This window comes from Paramisgurnus dabryanus, chromosome 5, assembly GCF_030506205.2.
Source record: "Paramisgurnus dabryanus chromosome 5, PD_genome_1.1, whole genome shotgun sequence".
In the NCBI taxonomy this organism is placed as follows: Eukaryota; Metazoa; Chordata; class Actinopteri; order Cypriniformes; family Cobitidae; genus Paramisgurnus; species Paramisgurnus dabryanus.
In genome coordinates this window covers 24,890,748-24,912,118 of record NC_133341.1, presented here as the reverse complement: position 1 = coordinate 24,912,118, position 21,371 = coordinate 24,890,748, and the positions used below count along the sequence as shown (strand labels likewise).

The following is a 21,371-nucleotide window of genomic DNA, read 5'->3' as shown; positions in this document are numbered from 1 at the left end:
AGCAGCTCGCGCGGTGTCCCCTGCATCTGCCATGCTATCTTTTGACTGGCTGTAGCTAGCTAAGTTAGAGGAGGTTAACTCACAGCACTCAACACATGTTTTTTTCCTGCTTGGCAAGCTGACCGGACGTGACATGGAGGTGTGGTAGGATAGACGATTCCATATTTTTAATTCGAAATCGTGACACCCTTAGTGTGAAAGATACCTTTTTCTGAGTGTTTGTGTTGGGACTGGGTGTGGAGGCAGCAATGCATTGTGGGATATAGATGACAGTATGCTCTCCCAATCAATTTGCTAACATTTGTTAACATAATCGAGGAGAGCAGAAAACCAATTTTCAGAAAAGTTTAATTTTAAAAGATAATGTTTTAGAGTTTGGTTCCAAAATGTGATAAATGCCTTTTTTTTTTAAATCAGTATTGTATCTGGTCAGTATTAAAAAGTAAATTCTTAATTTTACCCAAAATCCAATATCCGCCATGTTATTCTGTCATCCTTTCTCCCTTTTTTCCCAAAACGCGATAAACGCCATGCAGTTCTTCTCTGCAGAATGCAATAAATCTGCATAACAAATCACAGTGCACCAGCATTGTAAACAGAAATGGTGGCGCATTGAATACACATGAAATACTAGTTTTCCTCATCTACTTTGTACTTCAAGATCAACAAACAAACAAAAAGAAACATTACTGATCAAACTGATCATCAGATTGTCTAAGTCTATTCTTTTTAAATTAGCATTACATCTTCATCCGCGCATGTCAACAGCTGTCTCAGGTTTCTGTATTTGAAGTTGATACCTAACAGGGCTCCAGACTGCCACCAAATGGTGGCATTTTGCCACCAAAATTTAAAGAGTGCCCCACTGAATTTTACATCAGGTCACACTTGTGCGACTGGTAAATTTGACCTTTTTTTGTGATGTGACACCGAATTTGAAACAGCACATTGTACTTTCTGCATCAAGAAAGTTATTAGTTATTCAGTGGAAATTAGTAGAAATGTGAATATTTGTTTAGCTTGTTGATTTATGGGGTGTGCCCCTAAATTTGGTTGCGCCCCTAAAATTTTCAGTTGGGGGCCACTGTGCTCCTAGTAAAAAACGAAACATGATTGAGAATTCCTAGAAAAAACAAAAGACATCTCTGAGCAATACAGTTTTTCTCTGGGATTGATAATGTATAAATACAGGTTCTTTGTTACAGTCAGGCGAACTTAACCAGCGGCCCTTGGTGTGTACGCGTGTCAACGTAAAGAATTTGTAATTTGGTTCTAGTTGCAGTTTACAGTCTTTGTGTCGATCACTCAATCCCTCTTTATGTGTTTTGTGAGACTGCAAAGATTGTTTGAGTGCTTAATATTAATGAAATCTAATGAAAGTTTGGGATAAAGAAGTGAATTATTCATACTATGTTAGGGCTGCTGCTGCTTACAGAAGAGATTGATGGTTTTTTTATAGACTAATGAAAGGAGACCACAAACAGTCATTACACTAAAAACATCACAGTGTTAGCCAAAGGGTTCTTTAAATACAAAACCATGTTTGATAAATCAGTGCAGCCTATTTCATATCAATTATTAAGAAGGTCTAGTAGGTTATTAAATGGCTGGTTAGAAAGAGCAGTCTTGAAAAAGTGACTTGGATGCATGACTGGGGTTAAACAGGTTGAAATAGATCTTTTTTTGTTGTTGTTTTGACTGTCACTGCACCACAACATTTTTTGTCCTCACTGACACCCAAACCTACCCGAATCCACCAAACACACACCTTCACGCCAAACACGCCCACATTCACATAACTCCACCCACATGTTTACAATAAGCCACATTAAAATGCACTAAAGTAGTTGAAGTATGAAAACAATGCAGTAAGATCTAGAAAGTAGACTTAACAACAGCATACAATCTCTTCACATACACACTCTCTCTCACTCTCTCTCTCTCTCTCTCTCTCTCTCTCTCTCTCTCTCTCTCTCTCTCTCTCTCTCTCTCTCTCTCTCTCTCTCTCTCTCTCTCTCTCTCTCTCTCTCTCTCTATGATGGTGCCAGTATAATTAAGTGATCACTGTTCTGTTTGATAAAAAGTAGTTCACTGGTAAATTAAAAACAGGCCATTTTAATTATAGTCTCTCTTTCCTTAATTAGTTTGTGTTTTTCCCTCTAACTATGTATAATAGATCCTCTCGCTTACTTTAGCCCGATCTTTCTCCATCTGTCTTTATTCTCTTATAAAGAGGCGAGAAGCACAACAACCTTTCAATAACTATTCTGGAAAAGAAATTCTGAACAGAATCTTTTACTTGATGATTAGCTTTTCATTAAGCTGGGTCAGACTGCATTAAGATAATTACAGTTGTAAAAGAACAATGTGGGTTTACCGTGCAGCTGAGGACACGCATGTACGGATAATTACAACACAGATCAACACTCAACAAGCAAAAATGGCTTGGGCCGGTAACATAGAGCGAGAGAGAGGACAGAGAGGACACAATTATCTCGGCTGAAAGAGTAAGATGACCTCCTGTGAAATGATTGTACAGTTTAGAGGTATATTTCTGTCTGTAGGCATTAAACAGCTCTCCTGTCCTAACTAAAAACTGCTGCCGTACTCCTGGTGACCTACATAATCTTGTTTTGGACTCTAAAAGAGATGTAGAAAGGTTAAAGTATTAATTCACCCAAAAATTCAGTTACATTCCAGTCATATGACTTCTATTTTTCTATAGAATGACAGTTCACTGTGATAAACTCTAAAAAACACCCTAAACAGATAGCCCAAATGACGTGTCCCCTTTATTCTTTTAATGGTGTCGCTATTAATTTCCGTTATATGGCAAAAGTTTCATTCACGGTCAGAACAAATTGTAAAAGAAAATGGTCTCAACTCAAGCATTCAATGGGGAGGTCACCTTTAAAAAAGTCCTAATATGTACAATTTACGTAGGTACTTACATGTATATATTTGGTACCAATCGGTACCAATATGTACTTGTGAGGTACTAATATTACCTCTTTAGCAAAGGGTACTGCCCAAGGGGCAACCTTCAGATCTCTATGGTGAAGCCAACACAGAAGTGCCTTAAACTGCAATTCATCGACTGGCCGCTAGAGGCTGGCTAGTCAATCCCTAGACCCCCCATGTTAAAATGTACGGAAGAGGATTAGGGCCACTGGTGAAAAAAATATTTGAATTCTGACTTAAATCTCAGAATTCTGACTTTAATCTCAGAATTCTTAGATTAAAGTCAGAATTCTGAATTCTGAGAATAAAGTCAGAATTCAAATATTTTTTTCACCAGTGGCCCTAATCCTCTTCCGTAAAAATGCCCAACTTTACCCCAGAAATAAATATGTTTACAGCGTGGTACATTTTTTTTTTTGTCCAAATAGCTAATTTAGCCCTTTTTGACAACTGTGAGGGGGGTGAATTTTTTTGTAACTCATCTGTTTAAATTATATTAACTCTTAAAGATCTGCATAAATTAAGGTGACAAAAAATGCATTGAAATAATATGTTACATTGTTTTTTGATATCTACACAGTAAAACTCCCAGTGTTAAATTAACACTGCTGGGAGCATATATGGTCCCACTCTACAGAGTGTTAAATTTACACTGAATCAGTGTTAAAGTTAATGAGATAATGAAGTGATGATTAAGACATTAATGGTGAACACCTGCTGGTCATTTCTTGTCAAATCAACTTAATTTTAGAATTTTTCCTGTCTCTAAGTTTTTATTTTATTTTTCTGGAGAAAGTAATACTAAAATAATGAAAAAGGTCAAAATATTAAATGCAATAGATATATAAAAACTGCAGTGTGTATATATGAGTCTATCTTACAGAGTTTTAAAAAGTTACACTGAAGCAGAGTAAAAAGCTGCAATCTTTAACTTTTGCCTCTCTATCATCATCTCTGTTTGAAACCCAAACTTACAACTTTGTTGTAGAGCTATTTTGTAGACGATGATAAGTTTAACTTCTAAACAACTGTTGTCAGAAAAAATAAAAGTGCTCAACTATTCCAGCATCCACACATGTGATTTAGTTGACAAATCTTCTTTCTGATACGATGTAATCACAAGTCAAATGGATATTTATCACAAAAATTATCACAATAAATCTCCAGTTTGTGTTTTAGATTCATTTGAAGTCACCATTATTGTGATTAGTGTTTCCTTTAGTTAGGTGTTTGTCCCTTGACCTTCACTAAACTAACTCTCCAATATTAGCAATTGCAACAGTGTTTCAATAAAAGCACTTGTTTGTTGCTTGTTGTAGAAAAAATCTTATCAACCCACCTAAAATTGCTTGTTTTAAAAAATATTAATATATGATATGATATGAAAAAGGTAAAGAAAAAAGCATAAAAAATGTTTCTCTATGCAAATGACACAGTTTTGGATAAGGGTGCTTTGATTCTATTGGTTTTTTTTTTTTTTTTTTTTTTTTTTTAGAGAGACTTCATGACTTCGGATACAAATCTCAACAATGGTGACAGTAAATGGTAAGAAAGTTGCACAACTGTGTCATGTTGCAATGCATGATGGGAGTTATGAAAGAGTTTTCTACAATCCTGGTACCCAGCATGCATTGCGGCATGAAGCTTTGTTGTTGATTGTCACCATGGTTGAGTTTTATAGGGTGATTGTTGATGTCATGAAGCTTTGTTGTTGATTGTCACCATGATTGTGTTTTATAGGGTGATTGTTGATGTCTCAGGGTTTCCGACTGAACCCACAGATTAGATTTGTGTAAAAAAATTAACTTTTAAGGGTATGGATTTACAGCATAGGAACATCACAGGTTTGACTGAACATAAAAATATGTAACTTACATTTAGTGTTTTTTTTAGTTTGAGATCAGTGAATCACAATATTTAACAACTACTGTAGCACACAAACAGTTTATAACTTCATCTGTGTCACCTCCATCTGCTCCAACAGATGTGTTTTATAAACACAATGAACAAAAGAAGGCCAACTCTAATATTCAAGACTCAAGTGCCCAACTAATGGAAACACTAATCGGGACAATGGTGACTCACTTTATTAACCAGAAATACAGCTGTTGTATAGAGATTAAACTTATCATCCATGTAACTCTACAAGCAAGTTGTAACTTTAAGTTTCAAACAGAGATGATGATAGAGAGGCAAAAGTTAAAGATGGCAGCTTTTTACTCTGCTTCAGTGTAACTTTTTAAAACTCTGTAAGATAGAATCATATATACACACAGCAGTTTTTATATATCTATTGAATTTAATATGTTGACCTTTTTCATTATTTTAGTATTACTTTCTCCAGAAAAAGAAAATAAAAACTTAGAGACAGGAACAATTCTAAAATTAAGTTGATTTGACATGAAATGACCAGCAGGTGTTCACCATTAATGTCTTAATCATCACTTCATTACCTCATTAACTTTAACACTGATTCAGTGTAAATTTAACACCCTGTAGAGTGGGACCATATATGCTCCCAGCAGTGTTAATTTAACACTGGGAGTTTTACTGTGTATAAATAAGGTATTTTTAAGTGAAAAAAATATCCAGAGACAGTTTTACATTCCATTTACGCGCTCTGGCTGTTTCCCAACAAGGGTCATGTCACTATGTCACCAACAGGACTTAATTGCAAAATGTATACATGACTGGAGCTAACCTCTCTACTCTTGTTTACATGCAGTTCTTTTATTATTATTATTCACAAACAGTCAAATACTGAGCACAAATTATGACTTTACATATATTGTCCACTGTTTTAAACATTCGCGTAAATAGGTCGTCATACAATCTATGCCATCTAGTTTTGGTAGTTAACAATAGCTAAGGTTAACTTTACTACAGACACATATTGCGTTCAATCTCGAAAACACTGTAAATTATCGTTAATGTTCTTTGCTCACTAAGCAAATTTAAATTTATCACAAAATCAACAGTAATAAAGTCACTTCTTACAGTTGGTGGTAGGGGTTGTAATGGCCATATTGCCCCCCTTTTTTAGTATCAAACGCTGAGATATTCATATTGTCACAGGTTTGAAAAACTGTCCGCCATAAAATGGCCAGAGTAAAGTAATAACTTTAGATTTAATTGCTCCGTATTTGGTTGTGCCTGGAACATAACATTAATATCCATGTTCTGCCATTTTCATCCTTGCTTGTTTCTTCTCAATTCCTGCAAAACTTCAGATGATTCTGCTGTGTACGTCCAGCTGGCTTGAACATGGGTGGTAGAAATGTTGGGGGCATACATCCCAACCGTTACTTCACAGTCGGTATTATGTTGAGATCTGCCTGTTTTCAGTGGACTTTTGAATGCACAAGTTTTACATAAGAATGATAAAACATCACTGTTTATGCTCAAGATATGTCATTACCATATACAGAGCTCTAATAATTCAGCTATGACGAGGTAAATACAGTTTTACATTCTTGGTCACTACCATCGAACTAGGCGGGCGTGGTTTCAGCAACCAGGCTCCACCCATGTCCTGCCTCTTTAGCCATTTTTGGTTATCCACGAGTGATGCACGGCCAAGATGATGACGGCAGGCGACAGCAACTATTGGCTTCAAAAATGCTCTTTTACACACATCACGGACACTACGTCCATATTTTTGGTACTGCCCCAGTTAGGGCTAGGGACTAGTGATGGGTGGGTCGGTGTTTTTTTACCCGCTTTTATGAGCCTTTATTTCAGACTTGTGTGGCTTGAAAACAGCCATTAGATTACATCGCCCTGTAAACTGGCAACAACGTATGCTTATGAACTATAGAAACCAGCATGGTTATATTAATAACAAGATAGGATAATGATAAACATTTGCAACATTTACAAAGCAGCATTTGTATTCATCTGTATAGACCTATAAATACCTTTACAAATAGTTTAGCAGCTTGATCTTTTTCTTTTTAATGATGTAGATTCCCGACCTTAATTTCTCCTGCACTTCTTCCATCTTTTTTGGAAGCGTCTTTCTTTTTTTTTTGTGGCTGGCAACAGGAACTGCTTGGTGCTTTCGTGATGTGAGGTCAAAGGTTTAGGGACGTCACGCAAGAACCTAAATTAATAAAATGTGAAAGTATATATTCCCAAATATTTATGTTATAATACATTTTCTATATGGTATTTTGAGCTAAAACTTCACATGTGTACTCTGGGGACACCAAAGATTTATTTTTCATCTTAAAAAAGTCTTGTGACAAGGCCCCTTTAAAGAGTTTGTTTACCCAAAATTAAAGAGAAAAATATTTGAAATGTATTTGAAAGAATCTCATTTGTGTTACCAAACAATTGCCAAATGTGAAATAATAAATTCCAGATTATAGATAAACAAAAACAAGACACACATGTTAATAATAATAATAATAGACAAAAATCTTAGAGCTACTGTTGACAAGTGGGCTCGTACCTGTTTGACAGTAGTTTGGTAACATTCTTATTATAGCCTATTGCTGCCAACACAGATTACACATGGATGAGTATTGTTTGGTATTTAATTTCTTTACTTGAAATGATATGTAGGTAAAGCATGAATTATGTTTAGTTAAAAATCAAATCAATTAAATCTTGAATAATTTCAAACAGCTAAATGACTGGGAGTGAAATCTGTAAATTAATCTATATAAGGTTTTGTATTAGGCATTTCAGGCATATCTGAATGCATAACTAAGCATGCTAAATATAAACCATTAAAAAGCTTTCAACAACAGAGACTGTAACAGAAACTGATGCAGCAGAGATAGTGAATAATGTCAGCATTTTACATGCTTCTGTATGTAAACGTGGGGCTGTTTACAATAAGATGGGTGGCATCAGGAAGCAGGGGTTTCTGTGTGGTTATAAATTAACTGCTGAAGTGAATCAGACTGAAGTATGCGCCGTGCATGACGTGTAAACTAACCACAAAAAAGCAACAATATTTGTAATGGATATATTCATGAACTTCTTGATAAGAAACACTGTTAGTGAGAAACACTGCTGTCAATGCATAACAAGACAATTGCATGCATGTTTCTGTGTGAGATGTATAAAGAAGTAAATGTAGCATAATTGTAAAGGTATTAATGTGTTTATTTGTTTTGTGAGAGTTCATGTGGGTTTGGTATGATCTCAAAGGATTGTGTTTTCGGGACAGAGGCCATTTTTCTGGTTTAAGGGGAGTGGCCCTAAACAAGGAGCATCCAATGACTGGCTTGTGAATTCCTCTTGAACAAATCACTTGACCTTTTACAGGTTTGCGACAAATATGTGTATGCTGTACACACACACACTTTACACATGTTTTTGATTCTGATGAGGAACTTGGTATTAGTATATTTCTGCAAGTAGTTTGAAAATTAAAATAAACTGGACTGTTGACATAAATTATTATTGTGGTGTTTCACTAACAATCTCTGAAACTCTGCTTTTCTTCATCTCAGTTCCTCCTCGCTTGTGCTGTTGTTCCACTGACCCATATTCCTTGTGTAGTTCTTTAAAGCTACAGAGCCTCCAAACCAAAGTAGCACAGACATCATATACCCAGTGCCGAGGCAAAGCATTAAAAGAAAGAAAGAAAATTATGGTTTTAGGGATCGTCTTTATTGGTTAAGCTTTATTTATACCATGACACATTTTTTAAGCTTCTTTTGCATGAATATCATGACAACTAAGGCCATTAAAGTGTTAGGTATAATGCAAGCAATTAAATCTATTTGGTGAGTGCAGACATTGTGTTGGTAAGGTCACACAGGTGATGTGCTTCAGAGCTCTTCTTCTGGCCAGCAGCCATGTTGGATGGAGGATCTGACGGAGGATTTGCCATGGCAACCTCCTGAATCCTGAAATGGCACACATTATTTCTGCTTTAGCTGTTTTAATGCATATATGTCCTTGGCAGTTTTAATGTTTTTTAAAAAGGAAATTATTGGTACAAATCAAATCTGTATTGCTTGCTTTGCCAAGTGGTTTAGTTTGTTTTCAAAGACCTTCTTTAACACACAAAACTCACAAAAACAACGTTATGGAAATGTATCAAAGCAATTCAAGACGTGTTTGATATTCAGCATCGCTCATTCTAATGAACACACAACTGTTTGTGTAAATAGCATTGGCTTGACCGTGACTTTCTGATTTTTTTCATCAAATGGTGATTTCATCCTTACCTGGATTTACTGCATTAGGGAAATGTGAAGACGTTTGCCTCTGAGATAGAAGGGGTACAAGGGTACAGCAGGCTTTCGTACATGCTTTATACTAGTAGCCTGATGATCTGTTACATGCAAATTCATGTTATATTTCACACTGTCCTAATCCCCTCCAGCTATCACTATAATGGCCTTTCATGAATAGTCATACTCGACTGCTTTGCATTGTATCTTTCATGTCAGCATTATTTGCAACATTTACATTATGTTTACATATCTATATATCTACTGTTTTGAGCTGCAGCATTAAATTTAAATTTACAATTATAATCTGCTTACTTTGAGCTAGTCATCTGCATTGTTGGACACTTGATAGACTTTGATCCTATTGTATGAAATCAAGAAGAGGGCTTTTGCAAACTTGTGCTTGTACATAAAGTAGGGTAGACCAGTGTTTCCCCTAATTCAGGGGCTGGAGATCCACTAGGAGCCTTCAAGATTACTTTAAATTATTTCAAATAAAACAAAACGGGCATTAAAATACGCTAAACCCTCAACCTTTTTATAACAAATATGCATCCTTACAGTATGCCAAGCTTTAGAATATTGTATTGGTTAGAAATTAGTCCACGAAATCGTGCTTTACATATTGTTACTTGTGGGCAATGGGGGCTAAAGTAAAAAAAAGCTTGACATCCACTGTTATAGTTACAATAGGCTATAGTTTGTCGACTTTCAGGACGGTAAAACAAGACTGTGTTAAAAAAAAACAACTATGAGTCACCGCTGCATGTTTACACAAGGGCTGCAAGACTTTTGAAAATGTGTCAAAATTTTATGTTTTTATGTCCGTGGTTGTCTATCTTTACTCCGCCGTGTATGTTCTGTGTGTGTGTATGTGTGTGGCTGCGGGCGGTTAGTGATGTCGTTGGTTCAGTATTGAGCTCCCGTCTGACCTACTTTCCTACTTCGCATCAGCTCGCGCCGCTGTTTACAGGCGAAGGATGTGGACCCGGTAACGAGCAAAAAGCACAGACCCGCACTGAAACACCGAGCCGTGCATCGCTTACGGTGGGACTCATTAGTTTTATGCGTGTTTCACGCGTGTTTGCCTTGCATCCGACTTTAAAGCGGCTTTCTCGTGGGTTGTTTATGGTAAAGACGAGATCAGCTTCCCATGAGGCGCGGGCAGAATGTCCACAGATAGCCGAAGTGAAGTGGGACCTGCGGTCTTACGTGCACGGTAAGATTTTCCCTGAATTGCACTTTTGCTATTCAAAAGGAGTTCAAAACGTTTAAATGCATTTAAAGCTCGTCTGTTTGCTTCCACTGTGACACACTTAAGTCACGTTGAGTGAAAATCAAACTCACGGTGTCATGATTAATAAGATATTAATGTGTGAGGGTCGCGCGGAAGCTGCACGCGGGAATCGTTTGATATTTCCTCACCTTCATCGTTTTAGCCCAGGCGTTATGGACTGCGCGCGCACGAGCAAAATCCATCAGTGCACATTACAAATCGTATGAAACTGAATTAAAACTTTATATTTTTCCGGACTGTGCTGTTTCATAGTTTGACTGTCTTGGTTTAGGACGCATCTACAATTTTTGTACGCGCTTAAAATGGGTCACTATACAGTCCTCTGAAACCAGTATTTCCAGACAGCATGATAAACCTGTCAGTTTGGACAATGCATAAAGTTTTGACCCCGATTCTTTATGGAGTGTTTCCATGCTTTGTAACTTGAAATATGATTTAAATTTATTTCCACTCAGACTTCTGTATGCCTTAAATCACGGGTTTTCAAACAAAGCCATTTGGCTGTTTCAGTGAATAACACAAAACACATTTTGGTACAGTTTATCACCAGCAATGGCAATGGCTTTGATATGTGTTACCATAAGTTAATTTGACATTGCAGTCAAGATTATATTTTATTCATAGAAAGACAAGGGAAATAACTCCAAAAGAGAATAATTGCCTTCCCTATTTTTTCATTTAAAAATGTTTAGTGGGTGTTGATAGATTATACCCAGCAGTGGAAATAGCAGAGGTGACCCTAATTTTGGATATAGATTACATTTTTTAAACCACAGATGCAGAAAATAAAACTTTATTTGCATTGTTACATGAATGAAAGATGGAAATCATAATTTTTTAACTTGACGTTTACTCCCTGTACTTATTCACCCAGAGTCTCTCCATTTCTACTCCTGATTATATGTAAGTCCTGGAAGGAGAGTTTTGGCAACCCCTTGCTTTAAAGGGGTCATGATATTAGGAATCAATTTTGCCCTGATCTATTGGCATTTAACAGGTCTTGATATCAATAATGTATCCTGAGAAGCATTTATGTAATCGTTCTTTAAAAAAAAAAAACGAATGAAAAGTGGCTGGATTAGTGACGTACGTATAGATATATTCATTTTCATATGACCGAAATGCAGGTCTGCAGTCTCCCTCTTCTCTGCCCCAGAGAAAGACATATCACATCATTGTTACTTTGTTACTTACTTATTCATTTAGCTGATGCTTTTATCCAAAGCGACTTACAATTGCTATATATGTCATAGGTCGCACACCTCTGGAGCAACTAGGGGTTAAGTGTCTTGCTCAGGGACAGAATGGTGTGTCACAGTGGATTCGTACCCGGGTCTCTCAAAACAAAGGCATGTGTCTTATCCACTGCACCATCACCACCCCAATGGTTTCGTTGGCTCTGCCAACTGGCGTTCAGTGAGCAATTTAAAGGGATTTGAAGTAGTTGTTTACAATCCTGATAAGATTGTAACAACAGTTCCCTATCCGATCATTTTTTTTCCTTGTTCTAAAAAATAATCCGTAAACACAGCGTCGTCTCAAGAAATATCTGCGCACACACGAAACCACTGAAACTGACTGAAAGCGGTGTAGTATATATGCCAGACCAGTATGGGGCGCTGTAATTCTGCCACAGATATACACTTTACACGGAGAAGAAGACTTTGGGCATGCGCATAACCTTGCGCGCTGTATACGAACCAAGAAGAAGTGGTGATGGCGAACGCAACAACTTCAAGAGCAAGAGCGGAGTCTTTCTCCTGGTTGTCTTCCGCGGTGGATCTAAGAGCATGTGGCGTATGGTGTTGTCCATTATCGCTTGTTGCTCACCACAATTGCATAGAAGCAATAGATTTTGCTGTAATAAAGCTAGTAGGCTTAGTAGCTTTTGTAGCACAAACACAATCATGTAGTCCGCCATTATTGTTGTTGCTGTTACGTTTGACGCTGCCGACATGTGATGACGTTTTCGCTTCACAAAATATACGGATTGGCTGTACACACGAAACCGCAATGGTGTCGATTTCAGATTTATCCACTTTAGGACCCGGATCCGTGTCGACGAAACGCCAATACGATAAAAAAATTATACGTATACAGTGATACGCGTCTCCGTGTGGACAGCCCCTAAGATTGCGATATCAGACAATTATCGTGCTGTTGCACGCTGTGGAAAACGAGCATCTTTGCAGGGCTTTTGAAGGATCCCGATGTCAAAGAGAAATTGATAGTTTATTTTTTTAGCTGTTGTAAGGTCATAGGCTCTGACCTATGTGCCTACTGACTAAACAAGAATCCAGCAAACTGTAAGTAATGTATTTCATTTAAATACTAAGCCAGGCCGAACACTCTTAAAGGGGACAAATTACAATTAGAGAGTGAAAACCAGGATGGACTAAGGACATAAATTACTTGTATGTAAAAAAAACACTCAAGTAATATTATACATAACATCAGAAAACATAATAAATAATAAAAAGAAACATGTCATGGCCCTTTTAAATGACACACTCCTTTCTGTGTCCTTGGATTCATGCTGTTATTTGGGCTGAAAGTGCCTGTTTGGGTTTTGTTCTTTGTGGTTCAGGAAATTATTTTTACTTGAAGACAGGTGCATAAGCCAAATCTTGTAATATTGCATAACGGGGTTGTTGTATGTGATGAAAAAGACTAGTGTGGAAAAATATGTATGTATATATGTATTATATTGTATCTGTCTGTCATATCTTTGCAATATGTGGAGCCTGTGGTTGTGTTTGTGACTTGGGTAATGATTATTGTTAGAAGGCTAAATTTGTGTGCTTGTGTGAGTCAGTGTGTATATGTATAGTTATGTGAGTGTGTATCTTGTCTTAAGTGTGTGTGTGCCGTTTTGGGGCCCCTGGTTAAGGGTGTGTTCTGTAAGTTGTGCCCCTGCTTAGGCCTCATTGTCAATATTGTAAATAGTGCAACTTGTGAGAATGATGCAATAATTTCATCACCTCTCTCACACAGGAATTGCGCTGTTTACCCATGAAAATCACTAATTGTCGTTGTCTCTGTAGTTACCTGGCTGTCCGGTTAGGAGTGTATTATTACTAATTAGAGTTTGAACAGGCACTACTGCCATGTCTGTGTTAAGCACATATTGCCCAGAGAGACAAATTAAATTGTGTTTCTTAGAAGTAGGCCAGGATGCCCCGTTGGTCCTTAATGAATCACTGTCATTTTATCATTGCAGAACGTATAACAAATTACTCTGGCAGATGCAACAACATTGTGGCAAAAACACTGTCTGTCTTCCAGTAGATGTGTGTGACGTGTGTTGATAAATGAGTGAGGTACACTTAAACAATTCACCTGGCTGATGAAAGCCACAATCATGTGCAGAGTCAACACCATACGGATTCTGCGCATCAACACTTATGAATCAAGTCTTAATAAGCAGCTTTTTGCAAAAAGCCACAGTGTTGTTGTATCTGTCTGGCATGAGTCATTTTTAAGCCATGTTATGCATTCTCCAATAATAAAATGACAGTGATTTCTTAGAATTTTAACCATTTTTGACTAGTGAGCGAGGAAACATATGTACCTCATTTGATAGAGAATTGAGTTAGCAACGCAAAGGTCATGGGTTTGATTCCCACATTCTAAGAAAGGATGTGATAATTGTTTTGTGTTATCCTATTTAAAATATTATTAGGGATCGACCGATATGGATTTTTCAGTGCCGATGCCGATACTGATTTTTGTTTCTTCAGCCTTAGCCGGTGACCGATACAGGCTGCTGATTTTCTTGAGCCGATATTTGGAGCCGATACTGCTTTTGCTCACTTAATTTACATCATAAAAATGACACAATGATGATGCCAAATGTTACAAGTCTCAATTTAAAAAAGTAACATTTATAGAACTTAAAAAAAAACTAAATTTAACAAATAGTAAAAACAGATGAGGGTGCTATGGAACCATCTTTTGATGTTGTCATGGAAAGGTTGGTTCTTTTTAGTCACATGACCTTCCATCGCTTGTGGCTTTCAGCACTCTGTCTGTAAATAATGCCGGGGAAAAAATCAGCGAACACGGCAGCCACATATCGGCCGATGCCGATACACATAAAACTTGCAAATATCGTCTATCACTAAATATTATATGTTATTTTAACACATTATGTGTCATTTTGTGTTGGTTTTGTGTTCAAATAATAATGCTGGGCAAAGATTAATCGCGATTATTTGCATACAAAATAAAAGTGATTTTTAGCATAATATACAAGTGTGTGCTGTGTGTAATTATTATATATATATAAATACACACACATTCATGTATGTATTTAAGAAACATTTACACGTCTATATATATTTATTTATATTGTTATATATTCTATATTGTAAATAAATGTAAAAAAATTATATATAAATACAAAATTTGTGTGTGAATATGTTTAAATATACATAATAATTACACATAGCACACACACATATATTATGTAAAATTAACTTTTTTATTTTGTATGCGATTAATCGTGATTAATCTTTGCCCAGCACTAAAATAAAAATAACAAAATTGGAACAAAATGTTTTCCAATAATAACAAGTGTCTAGTTAGGGACAACACATTAAATATGTTGTCCTTAATTAGACACAAAATGTGTTTTAACACAACCATTTTATGAGTTCAGGGAGGGAACACCCATGCTTATATTTAAAAAAAAATATGTTTTACATCCTTTCTGAAAAAAACCCCATCACCTTTTCTCACTAGTCTCTCTGCATCAACCCAGCACTTTGAACTCTGAAGTACTGAAATCATTTGGATATTGCAAACCATTGCTGCGTTTTGCTGAATTTTGCAGATTTCGGTATTTTGCAGTATTGTCTTAACAGGAGTGAGGCAAAGTTGTGGTCATAAAAATAATTGCATACAAATTTTGATTTATGGCTTAATGAATGAGATACACAGGAATTTGTTCTGCTTTTGTTTCAAATCTTTGGACTTATTTGTGCATTAATACCCCTGTTACACTGCGAGTGTTTTCCTGTCATTGCTGTAACATTCCCCAGTGATTCCTGTCCTTCCGGAATGCTCCTGGGGCCTCTCTGAACTACACCCCCCCCAACCACCACCACCCAGTGTGACCCTTGACCTTGTTTTTGAACCCAATGACTATTTACTTGCACTTCCATGTCCTCATTGCTCATGTTTATTTATTATGATCATGTTCAGGTGTTTGTGTACATATGCATTAGTTTGTTGGTGTGTATGTGTGTGAGAATAACAAAGAAGTGGCAGAAAATTTGTTGTGTTTTTTTTTTGGACGAATACAATAAGTGTTTCTGTAGCTCAACTGGTTGATCATGGGTTAGATCATCAGGGAAGACAATACTGATATAAAAGCAATGTATAATGCAAGACAAGTAATTTTGAATGAAAGCGTCTTGCAAATGCATACATTTTAACACTGACATATTTAAATTCCTTAAACTAACTTCTGTTATATGTGGTTAATTAATTTCATAAGCTTTGCTTAATAAACACACAAAACATTTGTCCATGTGCTTATGTGCTTTTACAGACATAAGGTTAAGTAGAAGTGCACCTTATGTGTGTTTGCTAAAAAATGTGTGTGTCTCAAGAGTTAAGAAGTGATCATGAACTTGAACTTTGATTAGGAATGTGTGTGTGTGTGTGTGTGTTGGGGGTGGTGTGTGCGTTTGTGTCAGTCAATGCAGTAAACATGTTTCCTACAAGCTCAATGCGCATTTTGCAAGGTGTGGCAAAAGGTGGGTTCTGTTTGGCCAGTCCGGTAATTACTAACATGCAAACACTTTGCTAACCTGGTTAATCTAAATAAGGACATACCACAGACTAATTATTTAAATGCATTTGTACTGATTATTATAATTAATATAAACTAAACAAAATTCTTTACAATATAAAAAATAGTTATATTTATTAATAGTTTATTACAAAGGGAATTGTGTCACCTTCCCTGCATACCCAGAGTCAAACAGATCCACACATACATTCGAGTGTCTATTCAGTACATCCAAAACCAAACTGAGTCTAATTGAGTCTGATATTCGGCTTGGTCCTGTTTGAAGTGATAATTAAAATTGTTCAGAAAAGGAAAAGTAAGAAAGGCAGAGGTACATATGTGCTTGTGTTGAAGTGTTTGAGTAAGGAGGGGTGGCCTGTTGACAAGTTAGATTTTTCTGTTGCTGAAAGACAAAAGTGAGATTTTCAGGTCTTTCTGTATAAAGGAGAGAGAGATTTTCTCCCAATTCTGAGTGGTTCCCTTTATGTGGTTCCCTCATTCTCTTCTCTCATCCATAAAAATGTCATAAACAATTTACAAATGTCTTAAATGGTTTACAGTGTTGTTTGCGGAGCAGATGAAAGGAAAGTAACATGTCCATATTGAGCAGTGGTTTGTTAATCCTGCAGTAAATCTCAGTTTGGCAAACTTAAAAACTATGTATATTATAGTGACTGAACAACATCTGTGTGTTGTCATATGATGTAAATGTGTGAAACTAGTGTTGTATTTTTAGTTTTCATTACTTATTCTAAAGTCGCATGTAGCCTGAATAATTAATAATTAGTACTGTTAAATTAAAGTTTATATTTTCTTTAATTATTAGCAGTTTGCTGTGTTTAATAGAAAACTTTATATTGACTTGAAATAGCCTTTACTGTGTTTATTACAAAAAGAGGGTGCTGTATCTTAATAGCAAAATGATGTGAGTTTGTTGTTTATTATTATAAAAGAGTTTGTCGTGTTAAGGTTTAGTAGCTTAAAAATATATATTTTTTAATTTGATGGCCTAAGCCGTGGAGAAAGTAAGACCAGCCAAAGACAGCAATTGCTGGGTCAGGGAATAAGTCGCAGAAATATGCCGGAAATTTTCAATCCAGAACTCAGAGCTTTGGACACGACCAAAAGAGATGTCCCAAAGAACCCACTGTAGCTTCACATTTGTTAGGTTTTGCTGTGTTGTAAAGTCTGCATTACTATAAGGAGAGAGATTGCTGGGTTTATTATTAACAGAGATTCTGTTCATTACTAACAAAGTTTGTTTTGTTTATTATTAGTGAAAGTTTTGCTTTTTATTAATGGGGGTTGGTGTGTTTATTATTAGCAGAGACTTTGCTGTGTTTATTATTTGCAGAAGTTTTGCTGTGCTTTTTTAACAGAGAGTTTGCAGTGTTTATTAACAGAGATGCTGTGTTTATTATTAGCAGAGACATTGCTTAGGTTTTTAGCAGAGAGTTTGCTGTGTTTATAAACAGAGAGATTGCTGTGTTTATTATTAGCAGAGACTTTGCTGTGTTAATTATTTGCAGAAGTTTTGCTGTGTTTATTAACAGAGATGATGTGTTTATTATTAGCAGAGACTTTGCTGTGTTTATTATTTGCAGAAGTTTTGCTGTGTTTATTAACAGAGATGGTGTGTTTATTATTAGCAGAGACTTTTCTGTGTTTTTTAACAGAGAGTTTGCTGTGTTTATCAACAGAGAGTTTGCTGTGTTTATCAACAGAGAGTTTGCTGTGTTTATCAACAGAGAGTTTGCTGTGTTTATCAACAGAGAGTTTGCTGTGTTTATCAACAGAGAGTTTGCTGTGTTTATTAACAGAGATGGTGTGTTTATTATTAGCAGAGACTTTGCTGTGTTTTTAACAGAGAGTTTGCTGTGTTTATCAACAGAGAGTTTGCTGTGTTTATCAACAGAGAGTTTGCTTTGTTTATTGTCAACGAAGGTTTAGCAGTTTTTATGATATTTTGTTGTGTTTGTATTAGAAGAGATTGTATTAGAAGAGATTTTTTATAATTAGGGGAAGTTGGTGTGTTAGTAGAGTTTAAAAATGTGTTTATTAAGATAGTTTGCTGTCTGTCATCAGTGAAAAGCTTGATGGCTATGATTATTAACAAGTAAAGCATTTGCTGTATTTATTGGCAGTGGCTGTGGATATCAGTGGAAAGCTGCTATTCTCATCTACATTTTGCTGTTTTATTAGTTAGCAGAAGGTTTGCTGTATTCATTATCAGTAGAGCATTTGTTGTCATGCACTCTCTTCATCTTCATTATCTTTCATCATATCCATTTCAGTCTTTAGGGGGAATGAAAGATGAATCTGTAGTGCAAAGTCTGTTTATCTGCGTCTTTGTGCAAGTCAGTGGTTTTCAAACTGGGGAGCGTGAGATGGTGCCAGGCAGGGGGGCCCCAGTTTTATGTCATTTTTAAAAAATACATGAATCCGTCATTAATTCTGTGCAATTAAACATTAGTAAAATAAGGCTACTAACCAACAGCACTACATTGCGTAATTTAACTTGTTTTGTTTAATTCAAATTCTAAGTTTGAGATTTGTTTATGTCATTCTTTATGGGGATGACCCAACACAAGGGTGGGTCCAGGACGAAAAGCTTTAAAACCACTGGTGTAAGTGTGTTTGTGAAAGTTGGTGTACTGTGCATGTATTTATAATAATTGTTCTAAAGCTGAATTATACTTCCATCCTGTCATAATAAATCTTACATGTCACTTTTGCTTGTCTGGTCACCATTAGTTTTGCCTATTCATAATGAACTAATGTATGTTAAAGTGTTAAAAAAGCAAGAGTAATATGTTGTTTCTTGGCGATAGTCTCTTGTTTCTCAAATGGCTGTTACTATCAAATTTGCATGCATTTCTAAAGACTGATCTGTAAGCAAGCCTCAGGCACACTCCTATTGGTAACAGGGTTAATATCGGCTGAATTGGACTTAGAAATGCTTTAACTTGATCCTGAATTAGAAGATTCTCACCTTTGTTTATGGCTGATCCCATAGTTTTATGGTTGCATTTCTGAAAAGTATTTGAAACACAAGAGCTAAAAAATACAAAAAGTGTGTTTATATATAGGTCACTCATTCTTACACACTTTTCAAGTCAAGAAGTTTTAAAATGATGTCCACAAACCACAGTGGATGGTTTGTGCAAAAATGTTTTGCAACATAGAAAAAAACTACTTTATTATTGTTCTTGTTTAGTTTTGCATAGACATTTTTGCAGTAGGGAAATGTTCTTAACTCTCAGATTGGTAAATGCATTTCTCTGTATTCTGTATTTGAGTGCAGTTAGTATAACTTGAAGCCATGCAGCCATGTGCACCTGCAATTTGTGGATCTCACTACAAATTGTGTGGTCTGCATTTAATATTTCTACATTGAAAATTTTCAGACTAATGTTTTAAACAGTTTCAAAACTTCAGCTCTAATCTGACATCCAGCAAGAAACCAAAAGAAGGTGTCAGGAGCTTTCCACCCTCTGATTGCTGATTACTGGAAAACCGGCAAGTCTTTTTGGAATTGCAGTGTGGAATAAATGCCTTCATTTATTACAGACAGAAATACTATATCAAAGGAGACGCATACAGTTAGACATTAGTAATAACCCAAGCATGTATGTGTGATAGAAACAGGCAGAGTGAACTAAGGGCGCACTCACACTATCCAAACCAAACCGCGCTCGGGCGCGTTTGACCCCCAAAGCCTGGTTTGATTGACTAGTGTGATCGCTCTGATCCGTGCCCGGGCGCGGATTGATTAATCGCGCCGCGGCCGGGTTGCAGAGGTGGGCCGGAGCGCGGTTCACTTGGGCTCAGGCGCGGAAGGCTGTGGTGTGAGCGCATTCGCGCCTGAGCGCGATTCAAAAGGTGAAGACGTCAGTTGCGCGACCACTCACCTTCATCTGCCTCCGTAAAAACCTTTTGATGCGCGCAGCGGGGTTACGTGAATGTCCGAGCTGCACACGTGACAGATCAACTAAGCAATATGATGACATGTGAGAGGGCTGTCTGTAATCGCGCACCGAACGACTCCGAATAAAAAACACAGACTTATCATTACGGTGGGTTCCAGTGTTAAGAGAGCGCTTTACTTCCTGCTTTTATCAAAACAATCGCATCTTAATGACGAAAGCGCGCCCGGACTCGGATCGATAAGAAGTACAGTGTGAGTGCGTGCACCTGGGGGAGTAGGGAGGGGTGGCAATCGCGCCCAGGCATGGTTTGGTTTGGTTGGGATAATGTGAGTGCGCCCTAAGTGTGCCAGAGAAAATGTGATGCTGCAGTGACCTCACCACCATTAACTACTAACATTACAACAATGTTCGATTGACGTATGAAGTATTAGGAGGCAAAAAAACACAATGGTTGCCAAGCCTTTAATTGGCAAGAATCGCATAACAAAACAAAAAAATATACTAAAAACATTAAGAGCCCTATTTTAACGATCTGAAACGCAAGTGCGAAGCGCAACGCGCAAGTGAGTTTGTGGGCGGATCTTGGGCGCTGTTGCTATTTTCCCGGCGTGAGAAATAACTCTTGCGCCGGGCGCAAATCAATAAGAGGTTGGTCTGAAGTAGGTTCATTATTCATAGGTGTGGTTTGGGCGTAACGTCAAATAAACCAATCAGAACGCTATCCAACATTCCCTTTAAACGCAAGGGCGCAAGTTCCATGGCGGGTTGCTATTATTATGACGGATTTACCAGGCGTACGCCAGGAGCGGTTCACAGCCGAGGAGACCGACGTTCTTGTAAGAGCAGTCAAAGACAGAGAAGTTATTTTGTATGGGGATAGGAGAAACCTGCCCAAATCAGCGTAGGTTAAACAGGCGTTAGAGGAAATAGCCACAGTCTCATCAGCTGGCATATCGTTGCGCCAAGCGCTACAATGATGTCAGGAGACGGGGGAATCCCAAGCTTGTCAGCATAAATCGGGCACGCCGTGTAACAGGAGGTGGATCTGCCTCATGCTGGTTGGTTGTGTAACTTAATTGCGTCATTAGAAACGTTATTGTTCAGTTAAATTTAGGTCAAGGTCAAGGTCAAGGTATTCTTTATTATCCCCGAGGGGCAATTTTTTATGCAGCCAGCAGATAGAGTAAAAAACA

At 37.0% G+C, this 21,371-nt stretch overlaps 1 protein-coding gene across 2 annotated transcripts in view; it reads left to right on the top strand.

Moving 5' to 3' along the window:
• Window positions 1–21,371, top strand: part of npas2 (neuronal PAS domain protein 2) — a 60,158-nt gene that overhangs the window by 12,651 nt on the left and 26,136 nt on the right. The window contains exon 1 of one of the 2 annotated variants that reach the window (XM_073814699.1): window positions 10,090–10,374. The exons of the other annotated variant lie outside the window; for it this stretch is intronic. The gene's annotated coding sequence lies outside the window, so the exon portion shown is untranslated. Of the gene's footprint in view, window positions 1–10,089; window positions 10,375–21,371 lie in introns of those variants that run through there. 2 annotated transcript variants of the gene reach the window in all.